This window comes from Schistocerca cancellata, chromosome 5 (assembly GCF_023864275.1).
Source record: "Schistocerca cancellata isolate TAMUIC-IGC-003103 chromosome 5, iqSchCanc2.1, whole genome shotgun sequence".
NCBI lineage: Eukaryota > Metazoa > Arthropoda > Insecta > Orthoptera > Acrididae > Schistocerca > Schistocerca cancellata.
Window position 1 is genome coordinate 202,264,534 of NC_064630.1, and position 23,056 is coordinate 202,287,589.

At 43.1% G+C, this 23,056-nt stretch overlaps 1 pseudogene; it reads right to left on the reverse strand.

The window, feature by feature from the left end:
* Nucleotides 1-5,858: 5,858 nt before the first annotated feature.
* On the reverse strand, nt 5,859-5,976 carry LOC126189234 (5S ribosomal RNA; annotated as a pseudogene).
* Nucleotides 5,977-23,056: the final 17,080 nt, after the last annotated feature.

Here is a 23,056-nt window from a genome sequence, read left to right on the forward strand (position 1 = left end):
TAGTTCTGCAGGGTTCGCAGGAGAGCTTCTGTAAAGTTTGGAAGGTAGGAGACGAGATTCTGGCAGAATTAACGCCGTGAGGACGGGGCGTGAGTCGTGCTTGGGTAGCTCATTTGGTAGAGCACTTGCCCGCCCCGCGAAAGTCAAAGGTCCCGACTTCGAGTCTCGGTCCGGCACACAGTTTTAATCTGCCAGGAAGTTTCATATCAGCACACACTCCGCTGCAGAGTGAAAATCTCATTCGGGGTGCTGACATGTCAGTGTGTTGGCAATCCACGACGAGGGGGTGCGTGGGGTACGTGACCATGCTCGCCAGCACATTTTGGCGCAGAGAGACTTTTCGTGAAACAGTTTGTAAGGGGTTCACCACCCTGCTGGAACAAGTGTAATCTCGGTGTATTGCTCACTTGCTAGAACGACAATTCACAGGCGCTGCCTGAGACATGAAATATCTTTGCCCCTGTCAAAAGAGACCTGCAATGGAGTCGCAGGTCGGAGAAGTCTCTGCCGCAGTGTAGCTGTAGTCTGTCGCTGGTACAGCGCAGTTTACAGTTAGTAGCTGTTAGTCACAGTGCTTAACAAATTGTAAAATTTTATTATTTCAGCCGCAGAGCTAAATGATACCATGGAATGAGATGATGATGAAAAATGAATAATTGTTAATATAATGAAAAGTCAACTGTATTTAAGTCAACCATCTACTATAACGTAAATTTTATTATTTTTATTGGTATGCACGTAGTTAAGTCATTTGTCTGAGATGTTAATATGAATTGGTTTCAATCTTTTCTTTTGTGATTTGTCCGCACCAGTTGACCCAGATTTGTAATATACCCAAATTTCCCTCGTAATAGACTGTAGATCTTTGTCAATAACGTAAAAAATTTTCAGAATATAATTGTTTTTACCATTCAACAATAAAAGTATAATTTCCCCTTAAGTCAATGCCAGTACCGATCCAGTGATTTGTCTAAATTAAAATATACCAGAATTTTTGTCAGGTCATAGTCATGTGTCCTTTAGTAATCAGACGACCAGCTATTTAGCTGTGTCACTAAGTCAGTTTTTCTCGTATTTCAAATCTCAGACAAATGTTATCCAGTATTAGTAGATGGGCCAGCACTGTACTAAGCTGTGCCATTTACGAGCAGATATATAGACAGCGTTGTCCAGTGACAACATCACGAGGTAAGAATTTTTCAGTTTATTTCTCACGGACAGATTCAGATTTATTTCACAGGGCCATCGCGTAGCGCTGCTTACTTCAAAATTTATCAGTTTTTCATGAGTTAAGATTTATCAGTTTTCATACGTCAGAATACAATTATCCAAATTTAACTATTTTTATTTTTTATTTTCTGTTTGATAAGGTTGCACATCATTATTGTATATTTTTTTTATTTATACGGGAAGGTTACAAATTATTGAATGTATATTCAAAAAAGCAAAGTCACATCTTCAGCGACTGAATCAATTATTGATTTCTGGACAGAATCCCGAAGATTTGCGTGGCAAGCATGACAATAGGCCACATGTATTGTCGCCTGACATAATTACCGAAATAAAAACTCACATAGAGTCATTCACCAAAAGGTTTCTCATTATAGTGCCAAAGGAGTATACTACCTTGGCGCCTCTCTCAATGTGAGGATTATGTATCGCCTTATCACGAAGAAATACCAGAAGATAGGGAGAGAGTTAAATATGACGTTTTTCAAAGAAAAATTTGCTTTGAGGTTCGGCAGGTCGCAGTTTGATGTCTGAGGTAACTGTGGACAACTCATTACGAAACTGAAAGATTACAGTCTCAATGATAATGCGAAGCGAATTGTTGCAGTAGAAACTATGGTACACAAACGAAGAACTAATAAGTTTTATGACAAACTCAAGGAAATTAAAGCTTTATGACAGGAACAAGAAGCTGTTGGTGCTATAGTTTCTGATTACATTCAGAATACTTTTGATTATATCTGTTCAGAAAATGTTTTACTGCCGACAGCTAAGCCTCTACAGATGCGAGATTCATGACTTGAAAAGTGATACTGGACATTTCTACACGTATCATGAAGGAAAAGCTTTGAAAGATGGAATGAAGCTTGTAGATTTATTTACGATTATATAAAAATTGTCTTCTGAGATAAAGGAACTTCATATTTTTCTGGACGGTTATTCGGGACAGAATAGAAATCATACGATTTTGAGATTTCTCTTATATCTTGTACAAAGCAAGCGTTTTCGTATAATTTTTTAGAATTTTCCTGTTCGTGGACATTCCTTCCTACCATGCGACAGAGACTTTGGAAATTTCAAACGAGTTATAAGAAGACATGATCGAATTTATATACCAAAAGACTATCAGCAGATAATTGCAAGCAGTCACAAATTAAAGCCATTTACAGTATCAGTAATGAAATATACAGATGTAACTACAGCCAATATACCAAAAGACTATAAGCAGATAATTGCAAGCAGTCACAAATTAAAGCCATTTACTGCATCAGTAATGAAATATACTGATGTAACTGACTTCAAAAGCTGGTGGCCAAGCTATTACAAAAACACCTGCAAATCAGCTGTCCTTCTCAGTTTCAACCTATAATCAGTTAGTCTATGGCTGTTCTACACCGGGTTGTATTTCCACTAGTCGTTTTATCCGAGGACTAAATTAAAACACTTTTAAACTGTTCGAACTTAATGTCACTCCAACTTTTCTAAGCGAACCAAACTACGGGAAATCATGACAAGTAGTGGTTCAGGGTACCCTCCGCCACTCACCGTGCAGTGGCTTTTGGAGTATTTATCTAGACGTAGCTGTAGATTGCCAATCAATGCCTTGAAGTATACGCGTGGCTAATTCTTGGAATTTTACCATCGTCTTACGTCTTGACAGACAGCAGCAATCATAATGCAATAATTACAGTTCGAGGCCATCTTATCATGTAAAAAATCAGTAATAAAGGGATTCTTATTAAAATGAGTTACTTTTTGTTAGGGTTTACAATTAATGCCTGGAAAAACAGTTTAAATCTAAATTTTGTTTCTGGCTGCACGGCTTCCCAGAATGCACTTAATGGAACTTCCTTGGCAACGTCTTGTAGTTGGAGTAATTCCTTACAACTCCTTACAACTTCTCTGTTCACTTGGTTGCTGTAAAATGTGCACTTTTCACCTAAAACACATTTTTGTGTTTATCTCAAAACAAGGATTGTGGAGTTGGACTGTTTTTCCACGCACTGGTTCATTTATTATGATTCATTAGCCCGCGTGATAAGACGTGACCAGTTTAAGCGTCGTTCAGTTTGTGAAGCTCTTACTAGGATGAGCTTATTGACTCCAATAAACTTCATTAATTCACTTATAGGCCTACTTTAGAATAATGATATTTATGTGACCACCTTACCTTGAAAGTTTTACATTTCACATCACGAGATTACCGAGGTTTCCCTTACAGTATTAAATACCATATGATGATTAACGTATTAGTGGTTCCTACCTCCCTTTTTGGTGTCATCTGTCCTCTGACTGGGTGAACAAGTACTTATACCCATCATCCTCAGTTATTTACTGGATATACAGTATTGCAATCTCTGTCTTACCTTACAGTGTTCGCCTTTGCGTTCACCTCCTGTACCATGGCGGTTTCTCCTTGACACTATCACTCGTGTGGTATCATCCTATCCTGTCTTCAGATTCGTTTCCTACATATTCATTTCCTCGATGATTCTGCGAAGAACTTAATTTTTAACTTTACCAGCCCAACTTATTTTCACTACCTTCATAAGTACCTCAAAAGCTTCGGCTCTCTTCTTTTCCGGTTTCCCCACAGTCAGTCATTCACTTCCACACAATGTTGTACACCGTAAGTTCATTCTCAGAAATTTCTTTTTCAAAATAAGTTGTAATAGCGCAGATATGATTATAGATTCAAGCAGCAGAAACAAAATACCTACGTGCATTAAAAAGTTACTCTATAGCAGGTAATGTAAGAAACGAAGAGCTTGAAAAATAATCAGACATCTATTAGATAAGTAAAAGAATTGTGAACATCAAAGCAAATAGACCAGTCTCCATCTTTTGGTTTTGAATTTGTAATGGCAGTTGTGTTCTCAGACACAGTTTTGGGAATTTAGGTTCGTCTGTTATGCTAACAAGTATTCTTGCTAGTACACTATTACTGGATAGTCGATTTAGACGTTTTATTAATGGTACTTAACTCACAAGAGCTTCATTTCTGATGCACAAAGAAACTGTCGTATTTTATGCTTACAGTAGTACTAGTGACTTTGAAACCTGGTTTCGTCATGTATCACTTGATGTAGTCCATTTTCCGGTAAGCGGACCGCCACCAGAACATCTAAAAATGAAATTATTAGTTTCGAAATGGATCAAGTGAATAATTGCCATCAACAAAACAAATTAATTTACCATTGAATAACAGCGTATTAACAAAAAAGTCAACTGTAAGTCACTACGGTTCGGTGCCTGAGCATTAATTACGCAAATTTATTGCCCAAAATAAAAATTATAATTGAAAAGAAGATCCATTTCACATACCAGAATAAAAGTAGCCATTGAAGATGGCGCAAATATGTAGAAACATGCTTGGGCAATAAAAACAATAATGTTTTGCCTAACAGGTGAATATGAATTCCCTGAAATGGACGAGTATGTACCTGGAATGAATTACCTTCGTATAGAGATCCTATCTGTGCGTTACTCACCCTGAGGAATACGTAGTCCGAGGTGGAGGTAGGCTTGTAAGCCGAAGAGGACAGAGGATTTCATCCAAGAATGTGAAGATGTTGAAGACTTAGACGCTCCTCTCACTGAGTGTTCCATTACACGGTTCGCACCGTCCGTTAATCTGCATCCTGTCCCTGTTCGTTCTTCGAAGAGGACAGAGAGAATAAATTTTGCTTCTGCACAAGACGGCCAGTTCCTGGGCCCAGCGCGTCCGCTCTCACCATGTGGCGGTGGGCGGGCTCGCTTTTTAATTAAACCGCCCACCCACCCCTGGCAGGCGCGGGTCAGCCGCAGTTTAAAACTACCCGTCTCTCCTCCCGGTCAGGCGTGCTGTTGCCAGAAACACTCTTATGCTTGTTACATATTCTCTCACGAATGCTTAAACGCCCTCAAGGAATGCTCTGCCCGCGGCAAAATTTCATGCATTGTAGCGTGCAAATGCTGTGCTGTGCGACGATCTGTATGACTGTAAGTTGAGAATAGACTTCGTACGCCGGCCTGAGTGGCCGAGCGGTTCTAGGCGCTACAGTCTGGAACCGCGCGACCGCTACGGTCGCAGTTTAGAATCCTGCCTCGGGCATGGATGTGTGTGATGTCCTTAGGTTACTTAGGTTTAAGTAGTTCTAAGTTCTAGGGGACTGATGACCTCAGAAGTTAAGTCCCGTGGTGCTCAGAGCCATTTGAACCATATTTTTTTTTAACTTCGTACGCTGCGATTGAGTATAGACTTTTATTGCTCCAAGATGACCGGTTTCAACAGCCTTACGCTGCCATCATCTGATCCAATGGAACTTACTTCGTAATTGCCATGTTAGGTAATACGGCAACAACACAAGCCTTTTTCTTTTTCAGTTATATTATTACCACGAATTTTTGACCTGTTAGTTGGAATCTCTAAACAGGTCGTAGAAAAAAGGACTCCGACATCAGGCCACAAGTGGCCCATCGGGACCATCCGACCGCCGTGTCATCCTCAGATGAGGATGCGGATAGGAGGGGCGTGTGGTCAGCATACCGCCTCCCGGTCGTACGATGGGTTTGTATGACCGGAGCCGCTACTATTCGAACGAGTAGCTCCTCAATTGGCATCACGAGTCTGAGTGCATCCCGAAAAATGGCAACAGTACATGGCGACCCGGATGGTCATCCATCCCAGTGCCGGCCACACCCGACAGCGCTTAACTTCGGTGATCTGACGGGAACCGGTGGATCCACTGCGGAAAGGCCATTGCCTCAAACAGGTCGTACATATCCAATAATTATGGTGACATACGCTGCGTTATATTTGTATGTAGTAGTAAATTACATTAACAGCAACCATTTGTAATATTGCTGTAGTAATAAAACAGAAAATTGAAAATAAGAATCAACTAAAAAGACATAAAAGTCAAAGGAATTAACACAAGTTCCAGGCGAATAATTACCAGCCTATGATACCAGATATGTTACTGGCAGCCTCGGAATAACTCGAGGTTTGCCGACTAACTACAACTATACCTACTTCTAAACCTGTTGTTGCTACACTATTCCACATTGCCCACACTGGTATGTACGTGCCTCGGCAATCAGCTATTCCACGCAGACCTATGTGGGTGCCGAAGTATTTTTTCTTTCTTTTCTTCCTTTTTTTAAAAATATTCCTTATTTATTTGTGTGTATCTGTATGTTAGAGTTTTTCTTAATTAAATTTATATGTGCCTATCATTATCTAGTATGGAGGAAACGCTTCGTGTGATTTGTTGACGTTCTGATGTTCAAAGCGTCCACGTTATCTTACAGACTGAAAGTTAAGCAGCTGCCTTTTAGATATTCTATGTGCAATCATATTTACTGTAGTCCACAAGTTTTTGTCGCTTACAATTGTTTGCAGATCGCAATCAAACTGTCTGCCGTCTCTCTCTCTATCTGAAAAAGGGGACAACTGAAAACGACATGATAAGCGAAGCCTTCCTCTCGACATTTACAGTTTGGTGTGTTACTACATCCTACTCTCAACCGTCTGCTTCACGTCTGCTGTGCAGCGAGCTACCCTGATTTAAGTATTAACTGTATTTTTCTTACTTGTCACTTCTTCTTCCGTGTGTATTTGCTTTTAGGAAGCTTTAATTGCCGGGTGCTATTAATAGTGTTCCATAGATTTCGTGTTTGTTTTGAATACAGTCAGAGAGAGTCCCTTTAGCCAGCCATAGTGCCAGTAGAGTCAGTGTCGTCGTAACTGCCGTCTGCTTCACGTCTGCTGTGCAGCGAACTACCTTAATTTAAGTATTAACTGTATTTTTCTTACTTGTCACTTCTTCTTCTTCCGTGTGTTTTTGCTTTTAGGAAGCTTTAATTGTCGAGTGCTATTAATAGTTCCATAGATTTCGTGTTTGTTTTGAATACAGTCAGAGAGAGTCCCTTTAGTCAACCATAGTGCCAGTAGTGCTAGTGTTTGTTTTCAATACAGTCCAGAGACAGGTAGTGCTATTTTCATTGTTTTCTACAAGAAGTGGCTAGCAACCACAGTTTAGTGAATAAACAGTCGCCTTTAGTGAATTAGCAGTCTAGTTAAAGGTTGATTTACTCTCTTCAGTAAATTGATTCCTTAGGATGGATAGGTTGTGTGACTGCTGTGTACGGACGCAGGAGGAGCTGGCCGCTGTTCGCGAACAGCTGAGAGTGTTGATGGCCGCGGTCAGCCGTCTTCAGGCTGCTGCCTCGGAGTGTAGCGGCAGTGGGGAGTCTGGTGCGTCGCAAGGTACACCCCAGGTGTTACATGCTTCACCCACTGTCCCTGCTGTCGAGACATCTTCGCGGGTACCGGGCGCGGTTGGGCCACCCTCTCCCCAAGGGGAGTGGCGGGTTCAGCGGCGTTCGCGGCGCACGAGGCGGAGGGTCAATGTGGAGGCTGACCGTGTGGCATCGCCCGCTCTGCCTGTGAGTGGACATGTGGCTGCTCCTTCAGCAAGGTCCGAGCAGGCACACGGGGGGAGGGGTTTATTAGTTATTGGGAGCTCCAACGTTAGGTGGGTGATGGAAATAGCGGGAAGGTAGGGGAAGAAGGCCAGTGTTCACTCTGTCTCCTTGCCGGGGGGTCTCATCCGAGATGTGGAGGAGGCCCTACCGGCGGCGATAGAGAGCACTGGGTGCACCCGACTGCAAATTGTTGCTCACAGGCGGTTGGCGGAATTGGTGAAGGCGGAAAGCCTCGCTCGCGGGGTGAAATCAGATCTAACTATTTATAGTATCGTTCCCAGAACCGATCGCGGTCCTCTGGTTTGGAGCCGAGTGGAAGGCTTAAACCAGAGGCTCAGACGATTCTGCGGAGATTTGGGGTGCAAATTTCTCGACCTCCGTTATCGGGTGGAGAAATGTAGGGTCTCCCTGAATAGGTCAGGCGTGCACTGCACGCCGGAAGCGGCTACAAGGGTAGCGGAGTACGTGTGGAGTGCACATGGGGGTTTTTTAGGTTAGAGAATCCCCTCCGTAGGCCCGACAAGACGCCTCCTGAGACGCGGCAAGGTAGGAGTAGGCAAAATGCAACAGGGAATAACAATATTAATGTGCTAATAGTAAACTGCAGGAGCGTCTACAGAAAGGTCCCAGAACTGCTCTCATTAATAAACGGCCATAACGCCCATATAGTACTAGGGACAGAAAGTTGGGTGAAACCAGACGTAAACAATAATGAAATCCTAAACTCAGATTGGAATGTATACCGCAGAGACAGGCTGGACAGTGAAGGGGGAGGCGTGTTTATAGCGATAAGAAGTGCAATAGTATCGAAGGAAATTGACGGAGATCCGAATTGTGAAATGATTTGGGTGAAGGTCACAGTTAAAGCAGGCTCAGACATGGTAACTGGATGTCTCTATAGGCCCCCTGGCTCAGCAGCTGTTGTGGCTGAGCTCCTGAAGGATAACTTGGAAAATATTTCGAGTAGATTTCCCCACCATGTTATAGTTCTGGGTGGAGATTTAAATTTGCCGGATATAGACTGGGAGACTCAGACGTTCATAACGGGTGGCAGGGACAAAGAATCCAGTGAAATTTTTTTTTAGTGCTTTATCTGAAAACTACCTTGAGCAGTTAAACAGAGAACCGACTCGTAGCGATAACATATTAGACCTTCTGGTGACAAACAGACCCGAACTATTTGAAAAAGTTAACGCAGAACAGGGAATCAGCGATCATAAAGCGGTTACGGCATCGATGATTTCAGCCGTAATTAGGAATATTAAAAAGGGTAGGAAGATTTTTCTGTTTAGAAAAAGTGACAAAAAGCAGATTTCTGAGTACCTGTTGGCTCAACTCAAAAGTTTTGTCTCAAGTACAGATAGTGTTGAGGATCAGTGGACAAAGTTCAAAACCGTCGTACACAATGCGTTAGATGAGTATGTGCCAAGCAAGATTGTAAGAGATGGAAAAGAGCCACCGTGGTACAACAACCGTGTTAGAAAACTGCTGCGGAAGCAAAGGGAACTTCACAGCAAACATAAACATAGCCAAAGCCTTGCAGACAAACAGAAATTACGCGAAGCGAAATGTGGTGTGAGGAGGGCTATGCGAGAGGCGTTCAATGAATTCGAAAGTAAAGTTCTGTGTACTGACTTGGCAGAAAATCCTAAGAAATTTTGGTCTTATGTCAAAGCGGTAGGTGGATCAAAACAAAATGTCCAGACACTCTGTGACCAAAATGGTACTGAAACAGAGGATGACAGACTAATGGCCGAAATACTAAATGTCTTTTTCCAAAGTTGTTTCACAGAGGAAGATTGCACTGTAGTTCCTTCTCTAGATTGTCGCACAGATGACAAAATGGTAGATATCGAAATAGACGACAGAGGGATAGAGAAACAATTAAAATCGCTCAAAATAGGAAAGGCCTCTGGACCTGATGGGATACCAGTTCAATTTTACACAGAGTACGCGAAGGAACTTGCCCCCCTTCTTGCAGCGGTGTACCGTAGGTCTCTAGAAGAGCGTAGCGTTCCAAAGGATTGGAAAAGGGCACAGGTCATCCCCGTTTTCAAGAAGGGACGTCGAACAGATGTGCAGAACTATAGACCTATATCTCTAACGTCGATCAGTTGTAGAATTTTGGAACACGTATTGTGTTCGAGTATAATGACTTTTCTGGAGACTAGAAATCTACTCTGTAGGAATCAGCATGGGTTTCGAAAAAGACGGTCATGTGAAACCCAGCTCGCGCTATTCGTCCACGAGACTCAGAGGGCCATAGACACGGGTTCACAGGTAGATGCCGTGTTTCTTGACTTCCGCGAGGCGTTCGATACAGTTCGCCACAGTCGTTTAATGAACAAAGTAAGAGCATATGGACTATCAGACCAATTGTGTGATTGGATTGAGGAGTTCCTAGATAACAGGACGCAGCATGTCATTCTCAATGGTGAGAAGTCTTCCGAAGTAAGAGTGATTTCAGGTGTGCCGCAGGGGAGTGTCATAGGACCGTTGCTATTCACAATATACATAAATGACCTGGTGGATGACATCGGAAGTTCGCTGAGGCTTTTTGCAGATGATGCTGTGGTGTATCGAGAGGTTGTAACAATGGAAAATTGTACTGAAATGCAGGAGGATCTGCAGCGAATTGACGCATGGTGCAGGGAATGGCAATTGAATCTCAATGTAGAAAAGTGTAATGTGCTGCGAATACACAGAAAAATAGATCCTTTATCATTTAGCTACAAAATAGCAGGTCAGCAACTGGAAGCAGTTAATACCATAAATTATCTGGGAGTACGCATTAGGAGTGATTTAAAATGGAATGATCATATAATGTTGATCGTCGGTAAAGCAGATGCGAGACTGAGATTCATTGGAAGAATCCTAAGGAAATGCAATCCGAAAACAAAGGAAGTAGGTTACAGTACGCTTGTTCGCCCACTGCTTGAATACTGCTCAGCAGTTTTGGATACGTACCAGATAGGGTTGATAGAAGATATAGAGAAGATCCAACGGAGAGCAGTGCGCTTCGTAACAGGACATTTAGTAATCGCGAAATCGTTACGTAGATAATAGATAAACTCCAGTGGAAGACTCTGCAAGAGAGACGCTCAGTAGCTCGGTACGGGCTTTTGTTGAAGTTTCGAGAACATACCTTCACAGAAGAGTCAAGCAGTATATTGCTCACTCCTACGTATATCTCGCGAAGAGACCATGAGGATAAAATCAGAGATCAGAGCCCACACAGAGGCATACCGACAATCCTTCTTTCCACGAACAATACGAGACTGGAATAGAAGGGAGAACCGATAGAGGTACTCAAGGTACCCTCCGCCACACACCGTCAGGTGGCTTGCGGAGTATGGATGTAGATGTAGATGTAGATGTAGATGTACTCGATGCAAATGTTCGGGTTAAGGACCGTGACGTGTTAATAGGTGCACCACACTTCGAGCAGGGGCGATGTCGCACAGTTTGAGTCTCTTGCTGATGCTTGGGAATGCATTGTAAACCCGACTTGCAGTGCTTCTAGTGTCCCAGTCGGACTGCCGTTCATCTGACTTCCGGACTCGTAAATGTCTTTTATCAGTAATATGAATTCCTGTGATCTTGTTTTGTAGCTGTCTCGCTTAAGGTGACGCTCCGAGGCGCTGAGAGGGAAGCCCATTATGGGGCTGAAGATAGCTTCGTGATATGACCACACCACATGAGACGGTAATTGCCAGAATGAGCATTCTTATGTATAATTTCTGCCACTTTCTGAGCAATAAATTTTAAATGTTCTAGGAAGTTACTTTTCTCGTCTAGAAGAATGCCTAAACATCTACATACAGTGCTGCATTTCACAGCCCTTCCCTCATGGTAGGTATTTCTGGCAAGAGAAAGTCTTTCCTTCAGGAGTAAGTATGTTGTTTTATGAATAGCTGTAGTCAGTCTGTTGCCCTTGCACCAATGCTGCATCTGAGCAAGCACATCATTCGTCTTTTCCTCAAGTCTCGCCCTGGCGTCTGCCGACACAACTACCAGGATATCATCTGCGTATGCAGCAACACCTTCAGTAGCATTTGCCCCTTCTAACAGATGTAACAGGGGTTCAATACTAAGATCCCACAACAATGGTCCACTTACGGAGCCTTGAGTACAGCCCTTGGCAACCTTCTTGATTACCTTTCCCTGCCCCGCAAACCACTGGACGCTACGTGCGCTGCAGTAATCTATAAAGCTGTTGTACTGATGTTTGGGGACATCGAGATATCGGAGGCGTGCAAACACCTCAGGCCACCAAAGATAATCGAATGCAAAAAAATGGTTCAAATGGCTCTAAGCACTATGGGACTTAACATCTGAGGTCATCGGTCCCCTAGACTTAGAACTACTTAAACCTAAATAATCTAAGGACATCACACATTCGAACCTGCGACCGTAGCAGCAACGCGGTTCGGACTGAAGCACCTAGAACCGCTCGGCCACAGCTGCTGACAATCGAAAACACCTGTGATGAGTACCATTGCGTACTTGGCTTTCGAATTTTCTACAATATGAAGAGCCCTGTTAACCGCATTTTTTATACACGTCCCTTTTCTGAATCCATACTGACACTGGTTTGGACCCAAGAGCTTCCTGTGCGTCTGCGGCCGGTGCAGCTCCTGAACTTTGGCCACGACGTTAAATAAGCAAGTAGGTCTACAGCTTTTCGGGACTGCCGGGTCTCTATCCTTTGCGTTTTCAACCATTACTGCTCTAGCTGTTTTCCATATCGTCTACTTTAGTAATGCTGACGAATATGGCACTATTAATGGACCTACCATCGGCACAACCTTAAGGTAAACGCCATCCAGACCAGGTGTCTGTACAGTTTTGAGCTAGGAAATTGCGATAGCGACTTCTTCTTGAGCGAAAGGTATCAGCAACATTTGACTGTCGTATGCGTTATCCAGTTCACTTTTAAATTAGTGTTATTATCTGGAAGTAGGGTGGTTAGCAGGTATTGTGCTGACTTCGTCCATCCAGCTGTCACAGAGCCATCCTCTTTACTAACTGTGGACATGACAGTAGGTTCCGTAATCCTTTCAGTCAATAGCTTATATGGCCTGCCCCAGATTTCAAACTGCAATTGCCTTCTTAGAAACTTCTCCTAGAGTATTCCATCAGTTTCTTGAAGCAATGTTTTGCAGGGAATTTTAATTGTTCTGTGTTCGTGGAGCTTCGCAGTGTGCTGTAACTGCCCTAAAGCACATAGATAAGCTCTTCTTGTTGATCTTACCCTTCGCCTCAGCGTGGAAAGTTCGGGATTCCAAGGGATTGTAGCCTGGCATCTTATGATTTTCTTAGGAATATAAATTTGCTGTGCTCTTTGCAAGAGTTCAGTTAGTAGCTGCGCACACAAGTATAGATGTGTCGGAAGCGATTCCTCTGGAAATGCTGCAGTGCAGGCAATTAAGCCATCCCAATCCGTTTTTCCGGTATCTTAACTCAATAATGCTTTCTTTAGCTTGTGTCACTCTATTCTTGCCACTTTTCCCTTCGATGGTCAGTGGATATTATTTACTGGAGCACTTGCCGACTATTAATCTTAGTTGCTGCCATGCCGTTTTCTCAAGTGACATCTACAGGGTGGCGCACGAAATGTGTTACCCATTGTTTCTTTCACAATTTACGACGCACATTAGATATCCCGCTGGGATCTCTACAGCAGTACCAGCAGAGCTTGGAAAAACAAATGAGTTACGAAATGACTTGTAATTCACGATACTGCCGCTAGGAGACTAGTAAGCAGCAATGGCTGACAATGGAAGACTGACGACACAGCAACGATCGGCAATTGTGTTACTTTTTCATGAAACGAAAAGCCTTGTTGTGACTCAGAGGCGTTTTCGACAACAGTTTAACACACTATGGGTCCCTTGCAAGAAGACGATCCACAGGTTGTACGATAAATTTGTACAGGAAGGAACAGTATTGGAAGCAAAGCGACCTCGGCCTAAGCCTGTTTGTTCGCCGGAGAATATTAAAGCTGTACGAGTTGCTGTACAGAGAAGTCCCGGGAAATCGTGTAGAAAGGCAGCAGTGCTACTGGGAATATCCAGACGCTCCGTTCAACGCATTCTTAAAAGTTACCTCCATATGTACCCATACAAGATGACCTGTGCACAGAAGGTCACTGATGAACACAAGCAGCAGAGACTACTGTTTGCTCAGTGGGCAGAGGATAGGGAAGAAACTCTCAACAACGTTTGTTAGACGAGGCGCATTTTCATTTAGACGGTGTGGTTAACAAACAAAATGTACTGTTTTGGGCCACTGAAAACCCACGAGTGCTTCATGAACGACAACATTATGCTCCGAGGATTACAGCGTAGGCAGCAATTTCCAGTCACGGACTTATTGGACCCTTTTCCTCTGAAGAAACTGTGAACAGCCAGCGTTATTTGAGCATGCTTCGCAATAGCTTCATTTCACAGCTTCTTGCTACTGCCTTGCCCTTCAACACGCAGTGGTTCATGCAAGATGGAGCAAGGCCACATACTGCAAACACTGTGTTGGAGTTTTTACACGACCATTTCGACATGCGGATCATTTCACTCAGGTTTCCAGGTCGCTTCAATGACGGACAAAATTGGCCCCAGACCTCAATCCATGTGAATTTTTTCTTTGGGGGTACCTAAAGGAAAAAAATTCCCCGAAACGTCCACGTGATTTAATGGAGCTCAGAAGACTTATTATTCAAGCTTGCAGTGAAATTACGGAAGACATGTGCCGTAGGGTAATCACTAACTTCAGTGTTCGTTTGAAGAAAGTTATGAAACGAAATGGTGGACATATTGAGCATGTGCTGAGTTAGAACAAATCTCCATGGACGGCTCTTCATTGTAGTATATGTTGCTTTAAGATTGTATTGACAATAAAGTTTATATTCAAAAACAAAATGGTAACACCTTTCGTGCGCCACCCTGTATTTTAGTGGCTACACCTGCTCGTCCCACGAATGTACCCGGCTGGCCTTCTAGATTTAAAACAAATGAGGTCCAGTTCCTGTATCGCGTCCTCTAGTATCTCACTTCGTTTGTCAGTTTCCCTACTGTGCCACAGAGAGGATTTTACATTTGCATCTGATGTCACAAAGAGACATGAACCTTGTCCAAATAGGGCTACCACCCTAAGTTTATCCACAGTACATAATGGGTTGAGAATACTTGATGTATATGCTTACTATAGTCTACTTTATCTGCGCATCCTTCACTTCTGCTGTGACCATGTGCTTTCACACAGCTGATCCACTTAAGTCCCAGTGAATTTCCTACTTGAAACAACAATGGCAGACATTACCTCTTCGTTCTAAGAAAATGAAACACCTACACCCGTTGTTATGATCTTATTTATTGTGTAGCTACCAGTTTCAGCGCTTCAGTGCGCCATCTTCAGGCCTTAGTTGATGCTGAATGGGTTGTCACGATCATTATACGTTGCATCAGTGGCCAAAATAACTTGTTTATGCAGACTCTCTGTAACTGTGATATCAGCACTCCAACCATTAACTGCCAACTGACTGGGGAAACATTAATGTTTTGAATGTTTCTCCAGTTAGTTGGCAAATGATGGTTGGAGTGCTTACAGATATTCTGCGTGAACCAGTGATGTCGGCTACTGATGCAGCGTATAATGATCATGATAAACCCTTCAGCATCAACTAAGGCCTGAAGATGGCGCACTGAAATGCCGAAACTGGTAACTACACAAAAAATAAGATCATGAGGACGGCTGTAAACGTTTCATTTTCTTACAATAGTGAACGGCCTAGTCCCCAAGACCTCCAGTCAAAAGGATGGACATACAAAAAATTGCCTCATCGTCTCCAGTTACTCTTAACATTGGAAGGCGTCAACTCTTTGGGCATGTCATCTTTCACCCCTTGTTAATTACGTAGTCCCTGCAGAGGCATTTCAGCTATCTTAGCTATGTAGCAAGCCATCAGTACGAGCAATTACAGGTATGACAGGTAATGAGGGAGTTTGTTAGTTGCTAGCAACAATACACTGAAGAGCCAAAGGAACTGGTATACCCGCCTTATCCCGTGTAGAGTCCCCGCGAGCAGACAGAAGAACCGCAACACGACGTGGCATGGACTCGAGTAATGTCTGAAGTAGTGCTGGAGGGAACTGGCATGAATCGTGCAAGGCTGTCCATAAATCCGTAAGAGCACGAGGATGTGGGGATCTCTTCTGAACAATACGTTGCAAGGCATCCCAGATATGCTCAATAATGTCCATTCCTGGGGATTAGATGGCCAGCGGCAGTGTTTAAACTTAGAAGAGCCACTATAGCAATTCTGGATGTGTGGAGTATCTCATTATCCTGCTGGAATTGGCCAAGTCCGCCGAGATGCACAATGGACATGAGTAGATGCAGGTGATCAGACAGGATGCTTACCTACTTGTCACTTGTCAGAGTCGTATCTAGATGTGCCAGGGGTCCCATATCATTCCAACTGCACACGACGCACACCATTACAGAGTCTCCACCAGCTTGAACAGTTTCCTGCTGACATGCAGGGTCCATGGATTCATCCATGGATTCATGAGCCTGTCTCCAAACCCGTGCACGTCCATCAGCTCGAAACAATTTGAAACGAGATTTGTCCGTCTAGGCAACATATTTCCAGCCATCAACAGTCCAGTGTCGATGTTGACGGATCCAGGCGAGGTGTATAGATTTGTGTCGAGCAGTCATCAAGGATAGACCAGTGGGTCTTTGGCTCCGAAAGCCCATATAGATTATATTTCGTTGAATGGTTGGCACGCTGACTCTTATTGGTGTCCCAGAATTGAAATCTGCAGCAATCTGCGGAAGGTTGCACTTCTGTCACACTGAACAATTCTCTTCAGTAGTCGTTCGTCACATTCTTACAGGATCTTTTTCGGGCCGCAGCGATGTCGGAGATTTGATGTTTTACCAGATTCTTGATATTCACGGTACACTCGTGGTATGGTCGTACGGGAAAATCCCCACTTCATCGCTACCTCGGAGATACTGTGTTCTATCGCTCGTACGCCGACTATAACACTGCGTTCAAACTCACTTAAATAGTGTGACCTGCCGTTGCAGCAGCAGTAACCGATCTAACAATTGTGCCAAACACCTGTTGTCTTCGTATAGGCGTTGCGGTATTCTGCCTGTTTACATATCTCTGTATTTGAATACGCATGCCTATACCAGTTTATTTGGCACTTCAGTGTAGTTGCGGCACTAGATTTTTTTTCTATGTCGGTATGAGCGGTAGGGATACTTGACCAGGGCAAAGAAGTGAACGAAACCTTAGGCTCTTCCAGGAAGTATCCGGGCTTCTACAAAAACGTAACTGTTTTGCTTGTGAGCGTAGGCGGTGGCACTTCGCCACAAAGTGTGCCCACAATGGGGACGAGCCAGTCTTCAGCAGGACAATGACAGCGGCCTGCATTCCGGAGGCGTATTGTCCACAACTGGTGTGCGACCTACAGAGCTCTATGATTGCTCTGGGAAGGAGGTGTGAAATGCACGCGCGTTTCTCTGGCGACAAGTTTAACAGGGGGAGCATAGATTTTGGTAACAAACTTCCTCAATGGAAAATACCACTGTGCAGTGTTTAGGTGGAAGTTCTGGCGAGGTGTTATAAGTATGCCATTGGCGCAATTTCCGTGGGCGGCTTGACCATTGGAGGGGAGAGATTTTTGTGGCATTCGATGGATATTAACCACAGAGGATGGTCTGAGCTGCTCAGCTGAGGTACGTTGTACGCTTGGGTAAGACAGTGGTTCTCTGCACATCTCAGCACGAGGGTACCCTGGCCGCGGCCTTTGCAGTTGCGCACTTACAGACAGTCTCCACATCACCCGTCGGGCAGTTCGGTGGTGACATATCGGCAGACGGGCCTATTAGCAATCTTTGTCCAAGGACTTTGTCTTCACTGCAGCGAGCCCATCTGACCTGCATCTCTGTATTTCAACCAACTGATGTCTACTAACGTTCAGCTACCGGTTCACAATCTCGGTCAGTACTTCACATACAGCCAGAAAGCGTTGTTGCTGTTACCTAGAGGAAAGCATCGTTTTAGCTTGACTCCCTTAACTTTTAATAACTTTGCCAGCCATCAACATAATCTATCACGATGTATTTTGTTTCATGTTCTTTTTTTTTTATTTGATCTGTATACTAATTGTGGGAATGCACATGTTCGATTTATAATAAACTAACCCTCGAAAGAGCAATATTTCATTTCAGTACCCTATTCATCCTGACCATTTGAATAATAAACTTTTTTGTGAGCTGGGGGTACATCGTAAGGGTAGGAAACCCTTACAACATATCCGTTGCTAAATGTGGAATCCTACTGTTTTTACAGTATGGTTCTTGCAAATAGATTATATCAACTTTCAGCTCGTCAGCTAATCTTTGTATTTCAATCACAGCCAGTTTACTTCATGCAGAATTTATCTGTAGTATTTTTATCCTTTCATGTGTTTCGAGAGTAAACAAAACATTTCAAAGAGGGGAGGGCTTGGTCACGGAAAACGCATCTATATGCTTTTACAAAATCCGTGTATAAATGCTCAGCGTCGAATGGTTCATTCATCTCGTGAATGCATGCTGAAGGAGGTATCACAATGGTTTAAACTCTGTTGGCAGGTTATTTACTCTAAAAAAAAATCCTATCTAATACCCCAGGTGTAGAATAGATAACAGATTTGGACCTAACTCCTATGTGTAAGAGCAACCCGCAGTACACTGGTATTCTCCAAATGACTTAAGTCGAAATTCACTTCTAAATTATTATAAACTTTGTCTGTGTGTAAATGTGTATCATTTTTAGTAGGGCTCGAAATATTAAAAATATTTTTATTTATTTCAGAGAAAGGTCTGATTTTCACTGCACTTCACTGTTTTGCAGTTCTTATACACACCAGTATTACCAACTGTCACCACGCTCCAACCGGAAAAAGAGGAGGATCTGCAGGCGATTTCTAAGCTGCCTGGGTATCTAATGCTACTGCAGCTGCAGTGTCGATGTCATTATCACAATCACCATCTTTACCATACCTTTTGGCAAGAGCTCCTTGTAGATATGATAATGGCTTGGGCAGCTGACAAGCAGGAAAACTTTCCGTTGCAGAAGTTGATGCACCAGGAACATCTGTTCTGACAGCAGCATCCACAGTTTGGACTGATGCAGGTGTTCCCCACATAGTCTCTCCTTGAACGAAGGTCATGAACTTCATCTGATGTGATTTTGCGTGTGATGACAAAGTGCTTTCTTGTCTTATGGAGTGGTCATAATGAGTCCTAATGTCTGTGCTTAAGCTTCCTGAGTGTTTAGCTTCACTTACACAAAATTGCTGCAACTCAAGTTCGTTTATCATTCAACACATCTTTGGCTGCATTATTACTATTTAACAGACTGTCTTCTAAGTTCCTTTGCAACTGCTGTCTCCAATCTCTACTGTTGTATCCTGCCATCTATGAAGTGCATGAAGTCAACATGCTGCTTCTCAATAAACTCTGTAGTGATTGGCACCCGAATTTCGTCATAAAGTGGCTCTCCTCTCCATGGCAGTATAATCCCAAGTTTCTGATGCCAGGGCATGGCATGACGCCAATTCCTGGCTGCTGTCGATGGCGACTTTTGCTTCTGTTTCCTTCTATTACTTACCTTTCATAGATTTGGTACGGAGTTGACCACACTACGTTTGCTTGTAGTTTAGATGGATCCGTAGTCTGTTCTAGCTGTTTCAGGTTCTAACAGCATTGCGTAAGTTGCCCAATGTTTGCCAGGCGAGTCACATTTTTTGTTCCTGTTGGGAAAATGGATGCAGACAGTTTTCTGTTTGATTGCTGTACACGTACTTTTGTGGTGGCACTCGCTCCTTAAACTTACCTGTTACAATATTCATAACATTTTGGCACATCCACGTAATCACTCATTCCTAGAGCACGGAAACCGAAACATACTTTTTCTTTTTGCTGTAGTAGCTTACGAACACAAGGAGTGACTTCTATAAATAATATAGGTTTTTCTCTCAGTGTTCGGTTTGGGATCTCAGTCGTACCTCTTCTTCAGATTCTCCCTTTTGCATACGCTGAAACAAGTTAAGCTCATAGATATCTTCGAGAAGTTCATTGTCGTCCACTTCCTTGAGCTCTTCTTTTTCGATGGTTCACATTTAATGCTGTGTATCTGATGAGCGTTTTCTTGAAGCTTTATGTTGTCACTATTATTCTCTGTTTCCACTGTCCGCCTGCTTAGCTGGGAGGTAACATGCTCGCCTCCCATGCAAGCAGGCCCGGGTTCAACTCCCGTTCGGGTTGGAGATTTTCTCCGCTTGGGGGCTGGATGTTGTGTTGTCCTCATCATCATTTCATCCTCATCACCGTCGCGCAAGTCGCCCAATGTGGCGCCGAGACCGAGACTGAAATAAGACTTGCGCTTCGCGGCCGAACTTCCCCGGAGGGGGCCTCCCGGCCAAAGATGCCATACGCTCATTTCTGTTTCCACTATGACAACGCTATTGGCTGTCCGGATCGATTTGATCCTAAACTTGTCTGTCCGCGGATTTATTGCATCAGTAAGCTTCTTCTTTGCATCTTTGGTGTCCTTCTTCTCGGTGGATCTAAGAAAGAGTGTACTGGCTTTTATGTTTGCTGATTTCTGTCTCTTAGCTTTGGTTTTTACGAAGCTAAAACAGCAGAAAATGAAGAGATAGAAGTAGTCGCTTTTTCTTTCTGTGTCCTCTTGTAGTTCTCCTGCTCTAGAAGTTCAACATGGGCTTCCAGTGCTCTCCAATCTGATTTAGAGATTTCATGGCTTGGTTTTTCAGTTTCCTCTCGCAGTCCTCGTAAGACTGTTGAAACCGGTCATCTTGGAACAATAAAAGCAGGGTCTTAAACGACGTGCAAAACTTCACGCGTGCAGCATGTGCGGGCTGCGGGCAGGCTAAGGCACGGCGTCTCTCATTCGTCTTTGTTCGGTCCTTCAAGGATGTGCATGGAACAGCGCTAAATTTGATTTAGCATTCGGTGCGGCATTTTGCAGTCGGCACAACCCTTTGAGTTCGGCAGAATCGTACTGTCAGCGCTGTATATTCTCCGCTATTTGTTCGTGGTATTAAGAACGTTCACAGGTCCGGTGGCTGTTTACACGAAAAGAGGGAGTCTTGCGATACATCGTCACAATCCTTTAAAATCAATTGGAATGGCAGAAGAGAGGGATAAGAATCCTCATTTCACATAACCTACGGGTAATGCTTATTAGCTACGGAACGACATTACAGTACCATGCAGAAACAATTTAAACTTTTAGATGACAATGAAAAAGAAAAAATTATAACGATAGACAGACAGGACAGATCTTCTAAACATGAAGAAGCACTTTGTGGTAAATTTGCAGGCCTGGAGAGCCTGAAGAAATTGGTGGTAGGAATAGTAAAATTTCTGAAATCACGACCATTATTCCATTTTCGCAACAGTTTTCAGTGGAAATGAACGAAGAATTTGGAGACTTCATATTTTAGTGCAATGTGAGCCAAGAGGCATGTCTGGATCGATTTTTCGATTTAAATGTAGCTATCGTCGAATTAATGAAGGTAAAAAGAGTGCAGGAACGAAAATTAGAACATCCGAAATGAATTGCACACTTCGCATTTTAAGTGGTCTTTGCTTCACACTTCCCACAGTAAGACACTGCAAGGTAACTTCTTTCCAATTTCATGGGGAAGCATTTAAAAAGATAATCGTGTGGTAGAAGGGACACGTTCTGACAAAGACAATCCAGTTCCATAAACCCAATGGCATTCAAGAAATCATGACAGTTGAAGAATTCATTGTGGCCTTGGAACAATTACAACGATAATTTCATAAAGGCTTTGAGAACATTGCAAATCTTACACCTATTTTCCATGTTTTCGAGACCGCTTGCCGTTTCAGTTGAAAGTGCACCTGTACATATGCAGATGTAACTGACTTAATTGCAAGGTAATTCCTGCTTTAATTACAAAGTTTTGTACGTTAAAACTGTCCAGGACGTCTACATTGTTTTCCTCCAGTAGACTCTCCATGTCTTCAGACTGAGGTCGCAAAAGTGGTACAATATTTCGATCGACATGTTTGTGTGAAATACCTTTTTTCGATTATGAAACTAAATAAGTCACGAATACGTGGCAACTCGAGTGCGAAACTCCGTGGAATGGCCTGGGCCTGTGCGTATGCCGACAGCTTGTTCAAGATAAAAATTATATCTTCAGCGTGCAAAAATAATTAATTAATACCAAAAACTTGTTTTGTTTACGATCTTTGTTGTTGAGAAATGAGAAATATAAAACAGAGACATATGCAGTACCACTGTACTGCCATTTAAATGTGGCGCGTTCTCTGTTTTCTCTTCTTCCGCCTCCTCGTGTTCAGACATGTGGAGGACAGTCGAAGCGAGACTGAGCACTTTGGCACTTGAAACCGGGCGTGGCTAATGAGCCAAAATCTTAGCCAGGCCTTAATAATAGTGTCTACACTGCAATCACGACAAACGAAGTGTGTTCTTCATTTCCATTTCGTACATACAAACAGATCGGACAATATAATACCACTCATAGTGTTGATAATGAGCTCATTTCAGCGAGGATGAGGTTCTACAAGGTTCTTCGGGTATGCCATATGCACATGGAGCCCGTCACTTAGCTACAATAACGAAGGGATGTTGACTGTTGTGTTTCACAAGCTGTTTCAAATAGTCCCAGACATTTTCTATGCGTTTAAGATCGGGTGGTTTAGCAGGTTAGTCGCGAAGCGATAGGGTGCCTGAGTGTTCTTCAGACTAGGAATGTAAACGTGCAACCCTACGAATACAGCTAACTTCATTTTAATTTTTATTTTTATTTTAATAATGAACAGCCTCACTTGCACAGTTTTTCTAGAATTTACCTAGGTTTCAGTCGGGATAACCCAGCCTTCTTCAGAATAACAGTATCTATTGTTTGTCCATAGTGGGCATCGTCAAGCTAAAACTACAAATCCATAAATTATCGCCAAACTGTAAAACTTATCTGGCACTGCCTCGGCCCCACTTCGCGACCGCGATGCGGCAGCCAAGAGTGCAGTTCCAGTACAGCACTCGTGGCTGCCGCATCGCGAACGCGAAGTGGGGCCGAGGCAGTGCCAGATAAGTTTTACAGTTTGGCGATAATTTATGGATTTGTAGTTTTAGCTTGACGATGTCCACTATGGACAAACAATAGATACTGTTATTCTGAAGAAGGCTGGGTTATCCCGACTGAAACCTAGGTAAATTCTAGGTAAACGGTGCGACTGAGACTGTTCATTATTAAAATTAAAATTTATACAGTTGGTG